At 45.5% G+C, this 17,675-nt stretch overlaps 54 non-coding genes across 54 annotated transcripts; all 54 read left to right on the forward strand.

Moving 5' to 3' along the window:
- The first annotated feature begins 83 nt into the window (after positions 1-83).
- Positions 84-202, forward strand: LOC123435236. Its single transcript, XR_006626493.1, has one exon. It is a non-coding gene; the product is annotated as a 5S ribosomal RNA (ribosomal RNA).
- A 197-nt stretch (positions 203-399) lies between these two features.
- Positions 400-518, forward strand: LOC123438856. Its single transcript, XR_006629973.1, has one exon. It is a non-coding gene; the product is annotated as a 5S ribosomal RNA (ribosomal RNA).
- A 188-nt stretch (positions 519-706) lies between these two features.
- LOC123435177 lies at positions 707-825 on the forward strand. Its single transcript, XR_006626438.1, has one exon. It is a non-coding gene; the product is annotated as a 5S ribosomal RNA (ribosomal RNA).
- Positions 826-1,013: 188 nt separating this feature from the next.
- LOC123437690 lies at positions 1,014-1,132 on the forward strand. The gene has a single exon (XR_006628866.1). It is a non-coding gene; the product is annotated as a 5S ribosomal RNA (ribosomal RNA).
- A 188-nt stretch (positions 1,133-1,320) lies between these two features.
- LOC123432288 lies at positions 1,321-1,439 on the forward strand. Its single transcript, XR_006623879.1, has one exon. It is a non-coding gene; the product is annotated as a 5S ribosomal RNA (ribosomal RNA).
- Positions 1,440-1,621: 182 nt separating this feature from the next.
- LOC123437378 lies at positions 1,622-1,740 on the forward strand. Its single transcript, XR_006628562.1, has one exon. It is a non-coding gene; the product is annotated as a 5S ribosomal RNA (ribosomal RNA).
- Positions 1,741-1,922: 182 nt separating this feature from the next.
- Positions 1,923-2,041, forward strand: LOC123432300. Its single transcript, XR_006623890.1, has one exon. It is a non-coding gene; the product is annotated as a 5S ribosomal RNA (ribosomal RNA).
- A 182-nt stretch (positions 2,042-2,223) lies between these two features.
- Positions 2,224-2,342, forward strand: LOC123432311. Its single transcript, XR_006623901.1, has one exon. It is a non-coding gene; the product is annotated as a 5S ribosomal RNA (ribosomal RNA).
- A 194-nt stretch (positions 2,343-2,536) lies between these two features.
- Positions 2,537-2,655, forward strand: LOC123435700. The gene has a single exon (XR_006626951.1). It is a non-coding gene; the product is annotated as a 5S ribosomal RNA (ribosomal RNA).
- Positions 2,656-2,848: 193 nt separating this feature from the next.
- LOC123432323 lies at positions 2,849-2,967 on the forward strand. The gene has a single exon (XR_006623912.1). It is a non-coding gene; the product is annotated as a 5S ribosomal RNA (ribosomal RNA).
- Positions 2,968-3,150: 183 nt separating this feature from the next.
- Positions 3,151-3,269, forward strand: LOC123432335. The gene has a single exon (XR_006623923.1). It is a non-coding gene; the product is annotated as a 5S ribosomal RNA (ribosomal RNA).
- Positions 3,270-3,469: 200 nt separating this feature from the next.
- LOC123437062 lies at positions 3,470-3,588 on the forward strand. The gene has a single exon (XR_006628264.1). It is a non-coding gene; the product is annotated as a 5S ribosomal RNA (ribosomal RNA).
- Positions 3,589-3,785: 197 nt separating this feature from the next.
- On the forward strand, positions 3,786-3,904 carry LOC123438528. The gene has a single exon (XR_006629664.1). It is a non-coding gene; the product is annotated as a 5S ribosomal RNA (ribosomal RNA).
- Positions 3,905-4,107: 203 nt separating this feature from the next.
- On the forward strand, positions 4,108-4,226 carry LOC123435701. The gene has a single exon (XR_006626952.1). It is a non-coding gene; the product is annotated as a 5S ribosomal RNA (ribosomal RNA).
- A 199-nt stretch (positions 4,227-4,425) lies between these two features.
- LOC123432347 lies at positions 4,426-4,544 on the forward strand. The gene has a single exon (XR_006623934.1). It is a non-coding gene; the product is annotated as a 5S ribosomal RNA (ribosomal RNA).
- A 186-nt stretch (positions 4,545-4,730) lies between these two features.
- Positions 4,731-4,849, forward strand: LOC123437441. The gene has a single exon (XR_006628621.1). It is a non-coding gene; the product is annotated as a 5S ribosomal RNA (ribosomal RNA).
- A 245-nt stretch (positions 4,850-5,094) lies between these two features.
- On the forward strand, positions 5,095-5,213 carry LOC123435553. Its single transcript, XR_006626798.1, has one exon. It is a non-coding gene; the product is annotated as a 5S ribosomal RNA (ribosomal RNA).
- Positions 5,214-5,383: 170 nt separating this feature from the next.
- Positions 5,384-5,502, forward strand: LOC123432359. Its single transcript, XR_006623945.1, has one exon. It is a non-coding gene; the product is annotated as a 5S ribosomal RNA (ribosomal RNA).
- Positions 5,503-5,690: 188 nt separating this feature from the next.
- On the forward strand, positions 5,691-5,809 carry LOC123436874. Its single transcript, XR_006628081.1, has one exon. It is a non-coding gene; the product is annotated as a 5S ribosomal RNA (ribosomal RNA).
- Positions 5,810-6,036: 227 nt separating this feature from the next.
- On the forward strand, positions 6,037-6,155 carry LOC123431742. Its single transcript, XR_006623330.1, has one exon. It is a non-coding gene; the product is annotated as a 5S ribosomal RNA (ribosomal RNA).
- Positions 6,156-6,394: 239 nt separating this feature from the next.
- Positions 6,395-6,513, forward strand: LOC123431613. Its single transcript, XR_006623203.1, has one exon. It is a non-coding gene; the product is annotated as a 5S ribosomal RNA (ribosomal RNA).
- A 197-nt stretch (positions 6,514-6,710) lies between these two features.
- LOC123432914 lies at positions 6,711-6,829 on the forward strand. The gene has a single exon (XR_006624480.1). It is a non-coding gene; the product is annotated as a 5S ribosomal RNA (ribosomal RNA).
- A 194-nt stretch (positions 6,830-7,023) lies between these two features.
- LOC123436516 lies at positions 7,024-7,142 on the forward strand. Its single transcript, XR_006627737.1, has one exon. It is a non-coding gene; the product is annotated as a 5S ribosomal RNA (ribosomal RNA).
- Positions 7,143-7,390: 248 nt separating this feature from the next.
- LOC123437394 lies at positions 7,391-7,509 on the forward strand. Its single transcript, XR_006628577.1, has one exon. It is a non-coding gene; the product is annotated as a 5S ribosomal RNA (ribosomal RNA).
- Positions 7,510-7,772: 263 nt separating this feature from the next.
- On the forward strand, positions 7,773-7,891 carry LOC123437312. Its single transcript, XR_006628499.1, has one exon. It is a non-coding gene; the product is annotated as a 5S ribosomal RNA (ribosomal RNA).
- Positions 7,892-8,097: 206 nt separating this feature from the next.
- On the forward strand, positions 8,098-8,216 carry LOC123432741. The gene has a single exon (XR_006624310.1). It is a non-coding gene; the product is annotated as a 5S ribosomal RNA (ribosomal RNA).
- Positions 8,217-8,395: 179 nt separating this feature from the next.
- On the forward strand, positions 8,396-8,514 carry LOC123437920. The gene has a single exon (XR_006629082.1). It is a non-coding gene; the product is annotated as a 5S ribosomal RNA (ribosomal RNA).
- A 211-nt stretch (positions 8,515-8,725) lies between these two features.
- Positions 8,726-8,844, forward strand: LOC123432866. The gene has a single exon (XR_006624435.1). It is a non-coding gene; the product is annotated as a 5S ribosomal RNA (ribosomal RNA).
- A 194-nt stretch (positions 8,845-9,038) lies between these two features.
- LOC123435473 lies at positions 9,039-9,157 on the forward strand. Its single transcript, XR_006626722.1, has one exon. It is a non-coding gene; the product is annotated as a 5S ribosomal RNA (ribosomal RNA).
- A 262-nt stretch (positions 9,158-9,419) lies between these two features.
- On the forward strand, positions 9,420-9,538 carry LOC123436517. The gene has a single exon (XR_006627738.1). It is a non-coding gene; the product is annotated as a 5S ribosomal RNA (ribosomal RNA).
- Positions 9,539-9,729: 191 nt separating this feature from the next.
- On the forward strand, positions 9,730-9,848 carry LOC123438548. The gene has a single exon (XR_006629683.1). It is a non-coding gene; the product is annotated as a 5S ribosomal RNA (ribosomal RNA).
- Positions 9,849-10,033: 185 nt separating this feature from the next.
- Positions 10,034-10,152, forward strand: LOC123435446. Its single transcript, XR_006626696.1, has one exon. It is a non-coding gene; the product is annotated as a 5S ribosomal RNA (ribosomal RNA).
- Positions 10,153-10,363: 211 nt separating this feature from the next.
- Positions 10,364-10,482, forward strand: LOC123433153. The gene has a single exon (XR_006624699.1). It is a non-coding gene; the product is annotated as a 5S ribosomal RNA (ribosomal RNA).
- Positions 10,483-10,670: 188 nt separating this feature from the next.
- Positions 10,671-10,789, forward strand: LOC123435475. Its single transcript, XR_006626724.1, has one exon. It is a non-coding gene; the product is annotated as a 5S ribosomal RNA (ribosomal RNA).
- Positions 10,790-11,021: 232 nt separating this feature from the next.
- Positions 11,022-11,140, forward strand: LOC123431676. The gene has a single exon (XR_006623264.1). It is a non-coding gene; the product is annotated as a 5S ribosomal RNA (ribosomal RNA).
- A 203-nt stretch (positions 11,141-11,343) lies between these two features.
- LOC123431977 lies at positions 11,344-11,462 on the forward strand. Its single transcript, XR_006623580.1, has one exon. It is a non-coding gene; the product is annotated as a 5S ribosomal RNA (ribosomal RNA).
- Positions 11,463-11,644: 182 nt separating this feature from the next.
- On the forward strand, positions 11,645-11,763 carry LOC123432370. The gene has a single exon (XR_006623956.1). It is a non-coding gene; the product is annotated as a 5S ribosomal RNA (ribosomal RNA).
- A 254-nt stretch (positions 11,764-12,017) lies between these two features.
- On the forward strand, positions 12,018-12,136 carry LOC123437033. Its single transcript, XR_006628236.1, has one exon. It is a non-coding gene; the product is annotated as a 5S ribosomal RNA (ribosomal RNA).
- Positions 12,137-12,387: 251 nt separating this feature from the next.
- On the forward strand, positions 12,388-12,506 carry LOC123438785. The gene has a single exon (XR_006629907.1). It is a non-coding gene; the product is annotated as a 5S ribosomal RNA (ribosomal RNA).
- A 206-nt stretch (positions 12,507-12,712) lies between these two features.
- On the forward strand, positions 12,713-12,831 carry LOC123432742. The gene has a single exon (XR_006624311.1). It is a non-coding gene; the product is annotated as a 5S ribosomal RNA (ribosomal RNA).
- A 182-nt stretch (positions 12,832-13,013) lies between these two features.
- LOC123435476 lies at positions 13,014-13,132 on the forward strand. Its single transcript, XR_006626725.1, has one exon. It is a non-coding gene; the product is annotated as a 5S ribosomal RNA (ribosomal RNA).
- Positions 13,133-13,334: 202 nt separating this feature from the next.
- LOC123433316 lies at positions 13,335-13,453 on the forward strand. Its single transcript, XR_006624844.1, has one exon. It is a non-coding gene; the product is annotated as a 5S ribosomal RNA (ribosomal RNA).
- A 185-nt stretch (positions 13,454-13,638) lies between these two features.
- LOC123436994 lies at positions 13,639-13,757 on the forward strand. The gene has a single exon (XR_006628199.1). It is a non-coding gene; the product is annotated as a 5S ribosomal RNA (ribosomal RNA).
- A 253-nt stretch (positions 13,758-14,010) lies between these two features.
- Positions 14,011-14,129, forward strand: LOC123436342. The gene has a single exon (XR_006627570.1). It is a non-coding gene; the product is annotated as a 5S ribosomal RNA (ribosomal RNA).
- Positions 14,130-14,332: 203 nt separating this feature from the next.
- Positions 14,333-14,451, forward strand: LOC123438549. Its single transcript, XR_006629684.1, has one exon. It is a non-coding gene; the product is annotated as a 5S ribosomal RNA (ribosomal RNA).
- Positions 14,452-14,633: 182 nt separating this feature from the next.
- LOC123432382 lies at positions 14,634-14,752 on the forward strand. The gene has a single exon (XR_006623967.1). It is a non-coding gene; the product is annotated as a 5S ribosomal RNA (ribosomal RNA).
- A 254-nt stretch (positions 14,753-15,006) lies between these two features.
- Positions 15,007-15,125, forward strand: LOC123436340. The gene has a single exon (XR_006627568.1). It is a non-coding gene; the product is annotated as a 5S ribosomal RNA (ribosomal RNA).
- A 272-nt stretch (positions 15,126-15,397) lies between these two features.
- LOC123437313 lies at positions 15,398-15,516 on the forward strand. Its single transcript, XR_006628500.1, has one exon. It is a non-coding gene; the product is annotated as a 5S ribosomal RNA (ribosomal RNA).
- Positions 15,517-15,737: 221 nt separating this feature from the next.
- LOC123432743 lies at positions 15,738-15,856 on the forward strand. The gene has a single exon (XR_006624312.1). It is a non-coding gene; the product is annotated as a 5S ribosomal RNA (ribosomal RNA).
- Positions 15,857-16,086: 230 nt separating this feature from the next.
- On the forward strand, positions 16,087-16,205 carry LOC123437315. The gene has a single exon (XR_006628502.1). It is a non-coding gene; the product is annotated as a 5S ribosomal RNA (ribosomal RNA).
- Positions 16,206-16,432: 227 nt separating this feature from the next.
- Positions 16,433-16,551, forward strand: LOC123432744. The gene has a single exon (XR_006624313.1). It is a non-coding gene; the product is annotated as a 5S ribosomal RNA (ribosomal RNA).
- Positions 16,552-16,735: 184 nt separating this feature from the next.
- LOC123438772 lies at positions 16,736-16,854 on the forward strand. Its single transcript, XR_006629895.1, has one exon. It is a non-coding gene; the product is annotated as a 5S ribosomal RNA (ribosomal RNA).
- Positions 16,855-17,066: 212 nt separating this feature from the next.
- On the forward strand, positions 17,067-17,185 carry LOC123432704. The gene has a single exon (XR_006624276.1). It is a non-coding gene; the product is annotated as a 5S ribosomal RNA (ribosomal RNA).
- Positions 17,186-17,382: 197 nt separating this feature from the next.
- Positions 17,383-17,501, forward strand: LOC123431979. The gene has a single exon (XR_006623582.1). It is a non-coding gene; the product is annotated as a 5S ribosomal RNA (ribosomal RNA).
- The last annotated feature ends 174 nt before the right edge of the window (positions 17,502-17,675 follow it).

The raw sequence follows: 17,675 nt of genomic DNA on the forward strand, positions 1-17,675 counted from the left end.
TTTTCCCACCGCGCTTGACACCCAACGACTAGTAGTAGTAGTAGTAGGGGCAAGCATAAGGAACAAATAGATAGTTGCATGTCGGATGCGATCATACCAGCACTAAAGCACCGGATCCCATCAGAACTCCGAAGTTAAGCGTGCTTGGGCGAGAGTAGTACTAGGATGGGTGACCTCCTGGGAAGTCCTTGTGTTGCATTCCCCTTTTTAAATATATTTTTGCGCCACGTGACAAGGATGACGCGGGAGCGTGATCTATATGACCTCATTTTCTTATTTTTGACGATTACTGTGTGACTTTTCCAACCGCGCTTGACACCCAACGACTAGTAGTAGTAGCAGTAGTAGTAGTAGTAGTAGTAGGGGCAAGCATAAGGAACAAATAGATAGTTGCATGTCAGATGCGATCATACCAGCTCAAAAGCACCGGATCCCATCAGAACTCCGAAGTTAAGCGTGCTTGGGCGAGAGTAGTACTAGGATGGGTGACCTCCTGGGAAGTCCTCGTGTTGCATTCCCCTTTTTAAATATATTTTTGCGCCACGTGACAAGGATGACGCGGGAGCGTGATCTATATGACCTCATTTTCTTATTTTTGACGATTACTGTGTGACTTTTCCCACCGCGCTTGACACCCAACGACTAGTAGTAGTACTAGTAGTAGTAGTAGGGGCAAGCATAAGGAACAAATAGATAGTTGCATGTCGGATGCGATCATACCAGCACAAAAGCACCGGATCCCATCAGAACTCCGAAGTTAAGCGTGCTTGGGCGAGAGTAGTACTAGGATGGGTGACCTCCTGGGAAGTCCTCGTGTTGCATTCCCCTTTTTAAATATATTTTTGCGCCACGTGACAAGCATGACGCGGGAGCGTGATCTATATGACCTCATTTTTTTATTTTTGACGATTACTGTGTGACTTTTCCCACCGCGCTTGACACCCAACGACTAGTAGTAGTATTAGTAGTAGTAGTAGGGGCAAGCATAAGGAACAAATAGATAGTTGCATGTCGGATGCGATCATACCAGCACTAAAGCACCGGATCCCATCAGAACTCCGAAGTTAAGCGTGCTTAGGCGAGAGTAGTACTAGGATGGGTGACCTCTTGGGAAGTCCTCGTGTTGCATTCCCCTTTTTAAATATATTTTTGCGCCACGTGACAAGGATGACGCGGGAACGTGATCTATATGACATCATTTTCTTATTTTTGACGATTACTGTGTGACTTTTCCCACCGCGCTTGACACCCAACGACTAGTACTAGTAGTAGTAGTAGTAGTAGGGGCAAGCATACGGAACAAATAGATAGTTGCATGTCGGATGCGATCATACCAGCACTAAAGCACCGGATCCCATCAGAACTCCGAAGTTAAGCGTGCTTGGGCGAGAGTAGTACTAGGATGGGTGACCTCCTGGGAAGTCCTCGTGTTGCATTCCCCTTTTTAAATATATTTTTGCGCCACGTGACAAGGATGACGCGGGACCGTGATCTATATGACCTCATTTTCTTATTTTTGACGATTACTGTGTGACTTTTCCCACCGCGCTTGACACCCAACGACTAGTAGTAGTAGTAGTAGTAGGGGCAAGCATAAGGAACAAATAGATAGTTGCATGTCGGATGCGATCATACCAGCACTAAAGCACCGGATCCCATCAGAACTCCGAAGTTAAGCGTGCTTGGGCGAGAGTAATACTAGGATGGGTGACCTCGTGGGAAGTCCTCGTGTTGCATTCCCCTTTTTAAATATATTTTTGCGCCACGTGACAAGGATGACGCGGGAGCGTGATCTATATGACCTCATTTTCTTATTTTTGACGATTACTGTGTGACTTTTCCCACCGCGCTTGACACCCAACGACTAGTAGTAGTAGTAGTAGTAGGGGCAAGCATAAGGAACAAATAGATAGTTGCATGTCGGATGCGATCATACCAGCACTAAAGCACCGGATCCCATCAGAACTCCGAAGTTAAGCGTGCTTGGGCGAGAGTAGTACTAGGATGGGTGACCTCCTGGGAAGTCCTCGTGTTGCATTCCCCTTTTTAAATATATTTTTGCGCCACGTGACAAGGATGACGCGGGACCGTGATCTATATGACCTCATTTTCTTATTTTTGACGATTACTGTGTGACTTTTCCCACCGCGCTTGACACCCAACGACTAGTAGTAGTAGTAGTAGTAGGGGCAAGCATAAGGAACAAATAGATAGTTGCATGTCGGATGCGATCATACCAGCACTAAAGCACCGGATCCCATCAGAACTCCGAAGTTAAGCGTGCTTGGGCGAGAGTAGTACTAGGATGGGTGACCTCCTGGGAAGTCCTCGTGTTGCATTCCCCTTTTTAAATATATTTTTGCGCCACGTGACAAGGATGATGCGGGAACGTGATCTATATGACCTCATTTTCTTATTTTTGACGATTACTGTGTGACTTTTCCCACCGCGCTTGACACCCAACGACTAGTAGTAGTAGTAGTAGTAGTAGTAGTAGTAGGGGCAAGCATAAGGAACAAATAGATAGTTGCATGTCGGATGCGATCATACCAGCACTAAAGCACCGGATCCCATGAGAACTCCGAAGTTAAGCGTGCTTGGGCGAGAGTAGTACTAGGATGGGTGACCTCCTGGGAAGTCCTCGTGTTGCATTCCCCTTTTTAAATATATTTTTGCGCCACGTGACAAGGATGACGCGGGACCGTGATCTATATGACCTCATTTTCTTATTTTTGACGATTACTGTGTGACTTTTCCTACCGCGCTTGACACCCAACGACTAGTAGTAGTAGTAGTAGTAGTAGTAGTAGTAGGGCAAGCATAAGGAACAAATAGATAGTTGCATGTCGGATGCGATCATACCAGCACTAAAGCACCGGATCCCATCAGAACTCCGAAGTTAAGCGTGCTTGGGCGAGAGTAGTACTAGGATGGGTGACCTCCTGGGAAGTCCTCGTGTTGCATTCCCCTTTTTAAATATATTTTTGCGCCACGTGACAAGGATGACGCGGGAGCGTGATCTATATGACCTCATTTTCTTATTTTTGACGATTACTGTGTGACTTTTCCCACCGCGCTTGACACCCGTAGTAGTAGTAGTAGTAGTAGTAGTAGGGGCAAGCATAAGGAACAAATAGATAGTTGCATGTCGGATGCGATCATACCAGCACTAAAGCACCGGATCCCATCAGAACTCCGAAGTTAAGCGTGCTTGGGCGAGAGTAGTACTAGGATGGGTGACCTCCTGGGAAGTCCTCGTGTTGCATTCCCCTTTTTAATTATATTTTTGCGCCACGTGACAAGGATGACGCGGGACCGTGATCTATATGACCTCATTTTCTTATTTTTGACGATTACTGTGTGACTTTTCCCACCGCGCTTGACACCCAACGACTAGTAGTAGTAGTAGTAGTAGTAGTAGTAGTAGTAGTAGGGGCAAGCATAAGGAACAAATAGATAGTTGCATGTCGGATGCGATCATACCAGCACTAAAGCACCGGATCCCATCAGAACTCCGAAGTTAAGCGTGCTTGGGCGAGAGTAGTACTAGGATAGGTGACCTCCTGGGAAGTCCTCGTGTTGCATTCCCCTTTTTAAATATATTTTTGCGCCACGTGACAAGGATGACGCGGGAGCGTGATCTATATGACCTCATTTTCTTATTTTTGACGATTACTGTGTGACTTTTCCCACCGCGCTTGACACCCAACGACTAGTAGTAGTAGCAGCAGTAGTAGTAGTAGTAGTAGGGGCAAGCATAAGGAACAAATAGATAGTTGCATGTCGGATGCGATCATACCAGCACTAAAGCATCGGATCCCATCAGAACTTCGAAGTTAAGCGTGCTTGGGCGAGAGTAGTACTAGGATGGGTGACCTCCTGGGAAGTCCTCGTGTTGCATTCCCCTTTTTAAATATATTTTTGCGCCACGTGACAAGGATGACGCGGGAGCGTGATCTATATGACCTCATTTTCTTATTTTTGACGATTACTGTGTGACTTTTCCCACCGCGCTTGACACCCAACGACTAGTAGTAGTAGCAGTAGTAGTAGTAGTAGTAGTAGTAGTAGGGGCAAGCATAAGGAACAAATAGATAGTTGCATGTCGGATGCGATCATACCAGCACTAAAGCACCGGATCCCATGAGAACTCCGAAGTTAAGCGTGCTTGGGCGAGAGTAGTACTAGGATGGGTGACCTCCTGGGAAGTCCTCGTGTTGCATTCCCCTTTTTAAATATATTTTTGCGCCACGTGACAAGGATGACGCGGGACCGTGATCTATATGACCTCATTTTCTTATTTTTGACGATTACTGTGTGACTTTTCCTACCGCGCTTGACACCCAACGACTAGTAGTAGTAGTAGTAGTAGTAGTAGTAGTAGTAGTAGGGCAAGCATAAGGAACAAATAGATAGCTGCATGTCGGATGCGATCATACCAGCACTAAAGCACCGGATCCCATCAGAACTCCGAAGTTAAGCGTGCTTGGGCGAGAGTAGTACTAGGATGGGTGACCTCCTGGGAAGTCCTCGTGTTGCATTCCCCTTTTTAAATATATTTTTGCGCCACGTGACAAGGATGACGCGGGACCGTGATCTATATGACCTCATTTTCTTATTTTTGACGATTACTGTGTGACTTTTCCCACCGCGCTTGACACCCGTAGTAGTAGTAGTAGTAGTAGTAGTAGTAGGGGCAAGCATAAGGAACAAATAGATAGTTGCATGTCGGATGCGATCATACCAGCACTAAAGCACCGGATCCAATCAGAACTCCGAAGTTAAGCGTGCTTGGGCGAGAGTAGTACTAGGATGGGTGACCTCCTGGGAAGTCCTCGTGTTGCATTCCCCTTTCTAAATATATTTTTGCGCCACGTGACAAGGATGACGCGGGACCGTGATCTATATGACCTCATTTTCTTATTTTTGACGATTACTGTGTGACTTTTCCCACCACGCTTGACACCCAACGACTAGTAGTAGTAGTAGTAGTAGTAGTAGTAATAGTAGTAGTAGTAGTACTAGTAGTAGTAGTAGTAGTACTAGTAGTACTAGTAGGGGCAAGCATAAGGAACAAATAGATAGTTGCATGTCGGATGCGATCATACCAGCACTAAAGCACCGGATCCCATCAGAACTCCGAAGTTAAGCGTGCTTGGGCGAGAGTAGTACTAGGATGGGTGACCTCCTAGGAAGTCCTCGTGTTGCATTCCCCTTTTTAAATATATTTTTGCGCCACGTGACAAGGATAACGCGGGACCGTGATCTATATGACCTCATTTTCTTATTTTTGACGATTACTGTGTGACTTTTCCCACCGCGCTTGACACCCAACGACTAGTAGTAGGGGCAAGCATAAGGAACAAATAGATAGTTGCATGTCGGATGCGATCATACCAGCACTAAAGCACCGGATCCCATCAGAACTCCGAAGTTAAGCGTGCTTGGGCGAGAGTAGTACTAGGATGGGTGACCTCCTGGGAAGTCCTCGTGTTGCATTCCCCTTTTTAAATATATTTTTGCGCCACGTGACAAGGATGACGCGGGAGCGTGATCTATATGACCTCATTTTCTTATTTTTGACGATTAGTGTGTGACTTTTCCCACCGCGCTTGACACCCAACGACTACTACTAGTAGTAGTAGTAGTAGTAGGGGCAAGCATAAGGAACAAATAGATAGTTGCATGTTGGATGCGATCATACCAGCACAAGAGCACCGGATCCCATCAGAACTCCGAAGTTAAGCGTGCTTGGGCGAGAGTAGTACTAGGATGGGTGACCTCCTGGGAAGTCCTCGTGTTGCATTCCCCTTTTTAAATATATTTTTGCGCCACGTGACAAGGATGACGCGGGACCGTGATCTATATGACCTCATTTTCTTATTTTTGACGATTACTGTGTGACTTTTCCCACCGCGCTTGACACCCAACGACTAGTAGTAGTAGTAGTAGTAGTAGTAGTAGTAGTAGTAGTAGTACTAGTAGTAGTAGTACTAGTAGGGGCAAGCATAAGGAACAAATAGATAGTTGCATGTCGGATGCAATCATACCAGCACTAAAGCACCGGATCCCATCAGAACTTCGAAGTTAAGCTTGCTTGGGCGAGAGTAGTACTAGGATGGGTGACCTCCTGGGAAGTCCTCGTGTTGCATTCCCCTTTTTAAATATATTTTTGCGCCACGTGACAAGGATGACGCGGGAGCGTGATCTATATGACCTCATTTTCTTACTTTTGACGATTACTGTGTGACTTTTCCCACCGCGCTTGACACCCAACGACTAGTAGTAGTAGTAGTAGTAGTAGTAGTAGTAGTAGTAGTAGTAGTAGTAGTAGTACTAGTAGTAGTAGTACTAGTAGGGGCAAGCATAAGGAACAAATAGATAGTTGCATGTCGGATGCGATCATACCAGCACTAAAGCACCGGATCCCATCAGAACTTCGAAGTTAAGCTTGCTTGGGCGAGAGTAGTACTAGGATGGGTGACCTCCTGGGAAGTCCTCGTGTTGCATTCCCCTTTTTAAATATATTTTTGCGCCACGTGACAAGGATGACGCAGGAGCGTGATCTATATGACCTCATTTTCTTACTTTTGACGATTACTGTGTGACTTTTCCCACCGCGCTTGACACCCAACGACTAGTAGTAGTAGTAGTAGTAGTAGTAGTAGTAGTAGGGGCAAGCATAAGGAACAAATAGATAGTTGCATGTCGGATGCGATCATACCAACACTATAGCACCGGATCCCATTAGAACTCCGAAGTTAAGCGTGCTTGGGCTAGAGTAGTACTAGGATGGGTGACCTTTTGGGAAGTCCTCGTGTTGCATTCCCCTTTTTAAATATATTTTTGCGCCACGTGACAAGGATGACGTGGGAGCGTGATCTATATGACCTCATTTTCTTATTTTTGACGATTACTGTGTGACTTTTCCCACCGCGCTTGACACCCAACGACTAGTAGTAGTAGTAGTAGTAGTAGTAGTAGTAGGGGCAAGCATAAGGAACAAATAGATAGTTGCATGTCGGATGCGATCATACCAGCACTAAAGCACCGGATCCCATCAGAACTTCGAAGTTAAGCGTGCTTGGGCGAGAGTAGTACTAGGATGGGTGACCTCCTGGGAAGTCCTCGTGTTGCATTCCCCTTTCTAAATATATTTTTGCGCCACGTGACAAGGATGACGCGGGACCGTGATCTATATGACCTCATTTTCTTATTTTTGACGATTACTGTGTGACTTTTCCCACCACGCTTGACACCCAACGACTAGTAGTAGTAGTAGTAGTAGTAGTAGTAGTAGTAATAGTAGTAGTAGTACTAGTAGTAGTAGTAGTAGTAGTAGTAGTACTAGTAGGGGCAAGCATAAGGAACAAATAGATAGTTGCATGTCGGATGCGATCATACCAGCACTAAAGCACCGGATCCCATCAGAACTCCGAAGTTAAGCGTGCTTGGGCGAGAGTAGTACTAGGATGGGTGACCTCCTATGAAGTCCTCGTGTTGCATTCCCCTTTTTAAATATATTTTTGCGCCACGTGACAAGGATGACGCGGGACCGTGATCTATATGACCTCATTTTCTTATTTTTGACGATTACTGCGTGACTTTTCCAACCGCGCTTGACACCCAACGACTAGTAGTAGTAGTAGTAGTAGTAGTAGTAGTAGTAGTAGTAGTAGTAGTAGTAGTAGTAGTAGTAGTAGTAGTAGTAGTAGTAGTACTAGTAGTACTAGTAGGGGCAAGCATAAGGAACAAATAGATAGTTGCATGTCGGATGCGATCATACCAGCACTAAAGCACCGGATCCCATCAGAACTTCGAAGTTAAGCGTGCTTGGGCGAGAGTAGTACTAGGATGGGTGACCTTCTGGGAAGTCCTCGTGTTGCATTCCCCTTTTTAAATATATTTTTGCGCCACGTGACAAGGATGACGCGGGAGCGTGATCTATATGACCTCATTTTCTTCTTTTTGACGATTACTGTGTGACTTTTCCCACCGCGCTTGACACCGAACGACTAGTAGTAGTAGTAGTAGTAGTAGTAGTAGTAGTAGTAGTAGTAGGGGCAAGCATAAGGAACAAATAGATAGTTGCATGTCGGATGCGATCATACCAACACTAAAGCACCGGATCCCATCAGAACTCCGAAGTTAAGCGTGCTTGGGCGAGAGTAGTACTAGGATGGGTGACCTCCTGTGATGTCCTCGTGTTGCATTCCCCTTTTTAAATATATTTTTGCGCCACGTGACAAGGATGACGCGGGAGCGTGATCTATATGACCTCATTTTCTTATTTTTGACGATTAGTGTGTGACTTTTCCCACCGCGCTTGACACCCAACGACTAGTAGTAGTAGTAGTAGGGGCAAGCATAAGGAACAAATAGATAGTTGCATGTCGGATGCGATCATACCAGCACTAGAGCATCGGATCCCATCAGAACTCCGAAGTTAAGCGTGCTTGGGCGAGAGTAGTACTAGGATGGGTGACCTCCTGGGAAGTCCTCGTGTTGCATTCCCTTTTTAAATATATTTTTGCGCCACATGACAAGGATGACGCGGGAGCGTGATCTATATGACCACATTTTCTTATTTTTGACGATTACTGTGTGACTTTTCCCACCGCGCTTCACACCCAACGACTAGTAGTAGTAGTAGTAGTAGTAGTAGTAGTAGTAGTAGTAGTAGTAGTAGGGGCAAGCATAAGGAACAAATAGATAGTTGCATGTCGGATGCGATCATACCAACACTAAAGCACCGGATCCCATCAGAACTCCGAAGTTAAGCGTGCTTGGGCGAGAGTAGTACTAGGATGGGTGACCGCCTGTGATGTCCTCGTGTTGCATTCCCCTTTTTAAATATATTTTTGCGCCACGTGACAAGGATGACGCGGGAGCGTGATCTATATGACCTCATTTTCTTATTTTTGACGATTAGTGTGTGACTTTTCCCACCGCACTTGACACCCAACGACTAGTAGTAGTAGTAGTAGTAGTAGTAGTAGTAGGGGCAAGCATAAGGAACAAATAGATAGTGGCATGTCGGATGCGATCATACCAGCACTAGAGCACCGGATCCCATCAGAACTCCGAAGTTAAGCGTGCTTGGGCGAGAGTAGTACTAGGATGGGTGACCTCCTGGGAAGTCCTCGTGTTGCATTCCCCTTTTTAAATATATTTTTGCGCCACGTGACAAGGATGACGCGGGACCTATTGGCATAACAACCGGTACACCATAGGTTGACCCAACCCAGTATGACCTCATTTTCTTATTTTTGACGATTACTGTGTGACTTTTCCCACCGCGCTTGACACCCAACGACTAGTAGTAGTAGTAGTAGTAGTAGTAGTAGTAGTAGTAGTAGTAGTAGTAGTAGTAGTAGTACTAGGGGCAAGCATAAGGAACAAATAGATAGTTGCATGTCGGATGCGATCATACCAGCACTAAAGCACCGGATCCCATCAGAACTTCGAAGTTAAGCGTGCTTGGGCGAGAGTAGTACTAGGATGGGTGACCTCCTGGGAAGTCCTCGTGTTGCATTCCCCTTTTTAAATATATTTTTGCGCCACGTGACAAGGATGACGCGGGAGCATGATCTATATGACCTCATTTTCTTACTTTTGACGATTACTGTGTGACTTTTCCCACCGCGCTTGACACCCAACGACTAGTAGTAGTAGTAGTAGTAGTAGTAGTAGGGGCAAGCATAAGGAACAAATAGATAGTTGCATGTCGGATGCGATCATACCAACACTAAAGCACCGGATCCCATCAGAACTCCGAAGTTAAGCGTGCTTGGGCGAGAGTAGTACTAGGATGGGTGACCTTTTGGGAAGTCCTCGTGTTGCATTCCCCTTTTTAAATATATTTTTGCGCCACGTGACAAGGATGACGCGGGAGCGTGATCTATATGACCTCATTTTCTTATTTTTGACGATTACTGTGTGACTTTTCCCACCGCGCTTGACACCCAACGACTAGTAGTAGTAGTAGTAGTAGTAGCGGCAAGCATAAGGAACAAATAGATAGTTGCATGTCGGATGCGATCATACCAGCACTAAAGCACCGGATCCCATCAGAACTCCGAAGTTAAGCGTGCTTGGGCGAGAGTAGTACTAGGATGGGTGACCTCCTGGGAAGTCCTCGTGTTGCATACCCTTTTTAAATATATTTTTGCGCCACGTGACAAGGATGACGCGGGAGCGTGATCTATATGACCACATTTTCTTATTTTTGACGATTACTGTGTGACTTTTCCCACCGCGCTTCACACCCAACGACTAGTAGTAGTAGTAGTAGTAGTAGTAGTAGTAGTAGTAGTAGTAGTAGTAGGGGCAAGCATAAGGAACAAATAGATAGTTGCATGTCGGATGCGATCATACCAACACTAAAGCACCGGATCCCATCAGTACTCCGAAGTTAAGCGTGCTTGGGCGAGAGTAGTACTAGGATGGGTGACCTCCTGTGATGTCCTCGTGTTGCATTCCCCTTTTTAAATATATTTTTGCGCCACGTGACAAGGATGACGCGGGAGCGTGATCTATATGACCTCATTTTCTTATTTTTGACGATTAGTGTGTGACTTTTCCCACCGCGCTTGACACCCAACGACTACTACTAGTAGTAGTAATAGTAGTAGGCGCAAGCATAAGGAACAAATAGATAGTTGCATGTCGGATGCGATCATACCAGCACTAGAGCACCGGATCCCATCAGAACTCCGAAGTTAAGCGTGCTTGGGCGAGAGTAGTACTAGGATGGGTGACCTCCTGGGAAGTCCTCGTGTTGCATTCCCCTTTTTAAATATATTTTTGCGCCACGTGACAAGGATGACGCGGGACCTATTGGCATAACAACCGGTACACCATAGGTTGACCCAACCCAGTATGACCTCATTTTCTTATTTTTGACGATTACTGTGTGACTTTTCCCACCGCGCTTGACACCCAACGACTACTAGTAGTAGTAGCAGTAGTAGTAGTAGTAGTAGGGGCAAGCATAAGGAACAAATAGATAGTTGCATGTCGGATGCGATCATACCAGCACTAAAGCACCGGATCCCATCAGAACTTCAAAGTTAAGCGTGCTTGGGCGAGAGTAGTACTAGGATGGGTGACCTCCTGGGAAGTCCTTGTGTTGCATTCCCCTTTTTAAATATATTTTTGCGCCACGTGACAAGGATGACGCGGGAGCGTGATCTATATGACCTCATTTTCTTACTTTTGACGATTATTGTGTGACTTTTCCCACCGCGCTTGACACCCAACGACTAGTAGTAGTAGTAGTAGTAGTAGTAGTAGTAGTAGTAGTAGGGGCAAGCATAAGGAACAAATAGATAGTTGCATGTCGGATGCGATCATACCAACACTAAAGCACCGGATCCCATCGGAACTCCGAAGTTAAGCGTGCTAGGGCGAGAGTAGTACTAGGATGGGTGACCTTTTGGGAAGTCCTCGTGTTGCATTCCCCTTTTTAAATATATTTTTGCGCCACGTGACAAGGATGACGCGGGAGCGTGATCTATATGACCTCATTTTCTTATTTTTGACGATTACTGTGTGACTTTTCCCACCGCGCTTGACACCCAACGACTAGTAGTAGTAGTAGTAGTAGGGGCAAGCATAAGGAACAAATAGATAGTTGCATGTCGGATGCGATCATACCAGCACTAAAGCACCGGATCCCATCAGAACTCCGAAGTTAAGCGTGCTTGGGCGAGAGTAGTACTAGGATGGGTGACCTCCTGGGAAGTCCTCGTGTTGCATTCCCCTTTCTAAATATATTTTTGCGCCACGTGACAAGGATGACGCGGGACCGTGATCTATATGACCTCATTTTCTTATTTTTGACGATTACTGTGTGACTTTTCCCACCACGCTTGACACCCAACGACTAGGAGTAGTAGTAGTAGTAGTAGTAGTAATAGTAGTAGTACTAGTAGTAGTAGTAGTAGTAGTAGTAGTAGTAGTAGTAGTAGTACTAGTAGGGGCAAGCATAAGGAACAAATAGATAGTTGCATTTCGGATGTGATCATACCAGCACTAAAGCACCGGATCCCATCAGAACTCCGAAGTTAAGCGTGCTTGGGCGAGAGTAGTACTAGGATGGGTGACCTCCTAGGAAGTCCTCGTGTTGCATTCCCCTTTTTAAATATATTTTTGCGCCACGTGACAAGGATGACGCGGGACCGTGATCTATATGACCTCATTTTCTTATTTTTGACGATTACTGTGTGACTTTTCCCACCGCGCTTGACACCCAACGACTAGTAGTAGTAGTAGTAGTAGTAGTAGTAGTAGTAGTAGTAGTAGTAGTAGTAGTAGTAGTAGTAGTAGTACTAGTAGTAGTACTAGTAGGGCCAAGCATAAGGAACAAATAGATAGTTGCATGTCGGATGCGATCATACCAGCACTAAAGCACCGGATCCCATCAGAACTTTGAAGTTAAGCGTGCTTGGGCGAGAGTAGTACTAGGATGGGTGACCTTCTGGGAAGTCCTCGTGTTGCATTCCCCTTTTTAAATATATTTTTGCGCCACGTGACAAGGATGACGCGGGAGCGTGATCTATATGACCTCATTTTCTTATTTTTGACGATTACTGTGTGACTTTTCCCACCGCGCTTGACACCGAACGACTAGTAGTAGTAGTAGTAGTAGTAGTAGTAGTAGTAGTAGTAGTAGGGGCAAGCATAAGGAACAAATAGATAGTTGCATGTCGGATGCGATCATACCAACACTAAAGCACCGGATCCCATCAGAACTCCGAAGTTAAGCGTGCTTGGGCGAGAGTAGTACTAGGATGGGTGACCTCCTGTGATGTCCTCGTGTTGCATTCCCCTTTTTAAATATATTTTTGCGCCACGTGACAAGGATGACGCGGGAGCGTGATCTATATGACCTCATTATCTTATTTTTGACGATTAGTGTGTGACTTTTCCCACCGCGCTTGACACCCAACGACTAGTAGTAGTAGTAGTAGTAGGGGCAAGCATAAGGAACAAATAGATAGTTGCATGTCGGATGCGATCATACCAGCACTAGAGCACCGGATCCCATCAGAACTCCGAAGTTAAGCGTGCTTGGGCGAGAGTAGTACTAGGATGGGTGACCTCCTGGGAAGTCCTCGTGTTGCATTCCCTTTTTAAATATATTTTTGCGCCACGTGACAAGGATAACGCGGGAGCGTGATCTATATGACCACATTTTCTTATTTTTGACGATTACTGTGTGACTTTTCCCACCGCGCTTCACACCCAACGACTAGTAGTAGTAGTAGTAGTAGTAGTAGTAGTAGTAGTAGTAGGGGCAAGCATAAGGAACAAATAGATAGTTGCATGTCGGATGCGATCATACCAACACTAAAGCACTGGATCCCATCAGAACTCAGAAGTTAAGCGTGCTTGGGCGAGAGTAGTACTAGGATGGGTGACCTCCTGTGATGTCCTCGTGTTGCATTCCCCTTTTTAAATATATTTTTGCGCCACGTGACAAGGATGACGCGGGAGCGTGATCTATATGACCTCATTTTCTTATTTTTGACGATTAGTGTGTGACTTTTCCCACCGCGCTTGACACCCAACGACTACCAGTAGTAGTAGTAGTAGTAGGGGCAAGCATAAGGAACAAATAGATAGTTGCATGTCGGATGCGATCATACCAGCACTAGAGCACCGGATCCCATCAGAACTCCGAAGTTAAGCGTGCTTGGGCGAGAGTAGTACTAGGATGGGTGACCTCCTGGGAAGTCCTTGTGTTGCATTCCCCTTTTTAAATATATTTTTGCGCCACGTGACAAGGATGACGCGGGACCTATTGGCATAACAACCGGTACACCATAGGTTGACCCAACCCAGTATGACCTCATTTTCTTATTTTTGACGATTACTGTGTGACTTTTCCCACCGCGCTTGACACCCAACGACTACTAGTAGTAGTAGTAGTAGTAGTAGTAGTAGTAGTAGTAGTAGTAGTACTAGTAGGGGCAAGCATAAGGAACAAATAGATTGTTGCATGTCGGATGCGATCATACCAGCACTAAAGCACCGGATCCCATCAGAACTTCGAAGTTAAGCGTGCTTGGGCGAGAGTAGTACTAGGATGGGTGACCTCCTGGGAAGTCCACGTGTTGCATTCCCCTTTTTAAATATATTTTTGCGCCACGTGACAAGGATGACGCGGGAGCGTGATCTATATGACCTCATTTTCTTACTTTTGACGATTACTGTGTGACTTTTCCCACCGCGCTTGACACCCAACGACTAGTAGTAGTAGTAGTAGTAGTAGTAGTAGTAGTAGTAGTAGGGGCAAGCATAAGGAACAAATAGATAGTTGCATGTCGGATGCGATCATACCAACACTAAAGCACCGGATCCCATCAGAACTCCGAAGTTAAGCGTGCTTGGGCGAGAGTAGTACTAGGATGGGTGACCTTTTGGGAAGTCCTCGTGTTGCATTCCCCTTTTTAAATATATTTTTGCGCCACGTGACAAGGATGACGCGGGAGCGTGATCTATATGACCTCATTTTCTTATTTTTGACGATTACTGTGTGACTTTTCCCACCGCGCTTGACACCCAACGACTAGTAGTAGTAGTAGTAGTAGGGGCAAGCATAAGGAACAAATAGATAGTTGCATGTCGGATGCGATCATACCAGCACTAAAGCACCGGATCCCATCAGAACTCCGAAGTTAAGCGTGCTTGGGCGAGAGTAGTACTAGGATGGGTGACCTCCTGGGAAGTCCTCGTGTTGCATTCCCCTTTCTAAATATATTTTTGCGCCACGTGACAAGGATGACGCGGGACCGTGATCTATATGACCTCATTTTCTTATTTTTGACGATTACTGTGTGACTTTTCCCACCACGCTTGACACCCAACGACTAGTAGTAGTAGTAGTAGTAGTAGTAGTAGTAGTAATAGTAGTAGTAGTACTTGTAGTAGTAGTAGTAGTAGTAGTAGTAGTAGTACTAGTAGGGGCAAGCATAAGGAACAAATAGATAGTTGCATGTCGGATGCGATCATACCAGCACTAAAGCACCGGATCCCATCAGAACTCCGAAGTTAAGCGTGCTTGGGCGAGAGTAGTACTAGGATGGGTGACCTCCTAAGAAGTCCTCGTGTTGCATTCCCCTTTTTAAATATATTTTTGCGCCACGTGACAAGGATGACGCGGGACCGTGATCTATATGACCTCATTTTCTTATTTTTGACGATTACTGTGTGACTTTTCCCACCGCGCTTGACACCCAACGACTACTAGTAGTAGTAGTAGTAGTAGTAGTAGTAGTAGTAGTAGTAGTAGTAGTAGTAGTAGTAGTAGTAGTAGTACTAGTAGTAGTAGTAGTAGTACTAGTAGTACTAGTAGGGGCAAGCATAAGGAACAAATAGATAGTTGCATGTCGGATGCGATCATACCAGCACTAAAGCACCGGATCCCATCAGAACTTCGAAGTTAAGCGTGCTTGGGCGAGAGTAGTACTAGGATGGGTGACCTTCTGGGAAGTCCTCGTGTTGCATTCCCCTTTTTAAATATATTTTTGCGCCACGTGACAAGGATGACGCGGGAGCGTGATCTATATGACCTCATTTTCTTATTTTTGACGATTACTGTGTGACTTTTCCCACCGCGCTTGACACCGAACGACTAGTAGTAGTAGTAGTAGTAGTAGTAGTAGTAGTAGTAGTAGTAGTAGTAGTAGTAGTAGGGGCAAGCATAAGGAACAAATAGATAGTTGCATGTCGGATGCGATCATACCAACACTAAAGCACCGGATCCCATCAGAACTCCGAAGTTAAGCGTGCTTGGGCGAGAGTAGTACTAGGATGGGTGACCTCCTGTGATGTCCTCGTGTTGCATTCCCCTTTTTAAATATATTTTTGCGCCACGTGACAAGGATGACGCGGGAGCGTGATCTATATGACCTCATTTTCTTATTTTTGACGATTAGTGTGTGACTTTTCCCACCGCGCTTGACACCCAACGACTACTAGTAGTAGTAGTAGTAGTAGTAGTAGTAGTAGTAGTAGTAGTAGTAGTAGTAGTAGTACTAGTAGGGGCAAGCATAAGGAACAAATAGATAGTTGCATGTCGGATGCGATCATACCAGCACTAAAGCACCGGATCCCATCAGAACTTCGAAGTTAAGCGTGCTTGGGCGAGAGTAGTACTAGGATGGGTGACCTTCTGGGAAGTCCTCGTGTTGCATTCCCCTTTTTAAATATATTTTTGCGCCACGTGACAAGGATGACGCGGGAGCGTGATCTATATGACCTCATTTTCTTATTTTTGACGATTACTGTGTGACTTTTCCCACCGCGCTTGACACTGAACGACTAGTAGTAGTAGTAGTAGTAGTAGTAGTAGTAGTAGTAGTAGTAGTAGTAGTAGTAGTAGTAGTAGGGGCAAGCATAAGGAACAAATAGATAGTTGCATGTCGGATGCGATCATACCAACACTAAAGCACCGGATCCCATCAGAACTCCGAAGTTAAGCGTGCTTGGGCGAGAGTAGTACTAGGATGGGTGACCTCCTGTGATGTCCTCGTGTTGCATTCCCCTTTTTAAATATATTTTTGCGCCACGTGACAAGGATGACGCGGGAGCGTGATCTATATGACCTCATTTTCTTATTTTTGACGATTAGTGTGTGACTTTTCCACCGCGCTTGACACCCAACGACTAGTAGTAGTAGTAGTAGTAGTAGGGGCAAGCATAAGGAACAAATAGATAGTTGCATGTCGGATGCGATCATACGAGCACTAGAGCACCGGATCCCATCAGAACTCCGAAGTTAAGCGTGCTTGGGCGAGAGTAGTACTAGGATGGGTGACCTCCTGGGAAGTCCTCGTGTTGCATTCCCCTTTTTAAATATATTTTTGCGCCACGTGACAAGGATGACGCGGGACCGTGATCTATATGACCTCATTTTCTTATTTTTGACGATTACTGTGTGACTTTTCCCACCGCGCTTGACACCCAACGACTAGTAGTAGTAGTAGTAGTAGTAGTAGTAGTAGTAGTAGTAGTACTAGTAGGGGCAAGCATAAGGAACAAATAGATAGTTGCATGTCGGAAGCGATCATACCAGCACTAAAGCACCGGATCCCATCAGAACTTCGAAGTTAAGCGTGCTTGGGCGAGAGTAGTATTAGGATGGGTGACCTCCTCGGAAGTCCTCGTGTTGCATTCCCCTTTTTAAATATATTTTTGCGCCACGTGACAAGGATGACGCGGGAGCGTGATCTATATGACCTCATTTTCTTACTTTTGACGATTACTGTGTGACTTTTCCCACCGCGCTTGACACCCAACGACTAGTAGTAGTAGTAGTAGTAGTAGTAGTAGTAGTAGGGGCAAGCATAAGGAACAAATAGATAGTTGCATGTCGGATGCGATCATACCAACACTAAAGCACTGGATCCCATCAGAACTCCGAAGTTAAGCGTGCTTGGGCGAGAGTAGTACTAGGATGGGTGACCTTTTGGGAAGTCCTCGTGTTGCATTCCCCTTTTTAAATATATTTTTGCGTCACGTGACAAGGATGACGCGGGAGCGTGATCTATATGACCTCATTTTCTTATTTTTGACGATTACTGTGTGACTTTTCCCACCGCGCTTGACACCCAACGACTAGTAGTAGTAGTAGTAGTAGTAGTAGGGGCAAGCATAAGGAACAAATA

Source organism: Hordeum vulgare, chromosome 2H, assembly GCF_904849725.1.
Source record: "Hordeum vulgare subsp. vulgare chromosome 2H, MorexV3_pseudomolecules_assembly, whole genome shotgun sequence".
NCBI classification, from domain to species: Eukaryota; Viridiplantae; Streptophyta; class Magnoliopsida; order Poales; family Poaceae; genus Hordeum; species Hordeum vulgare.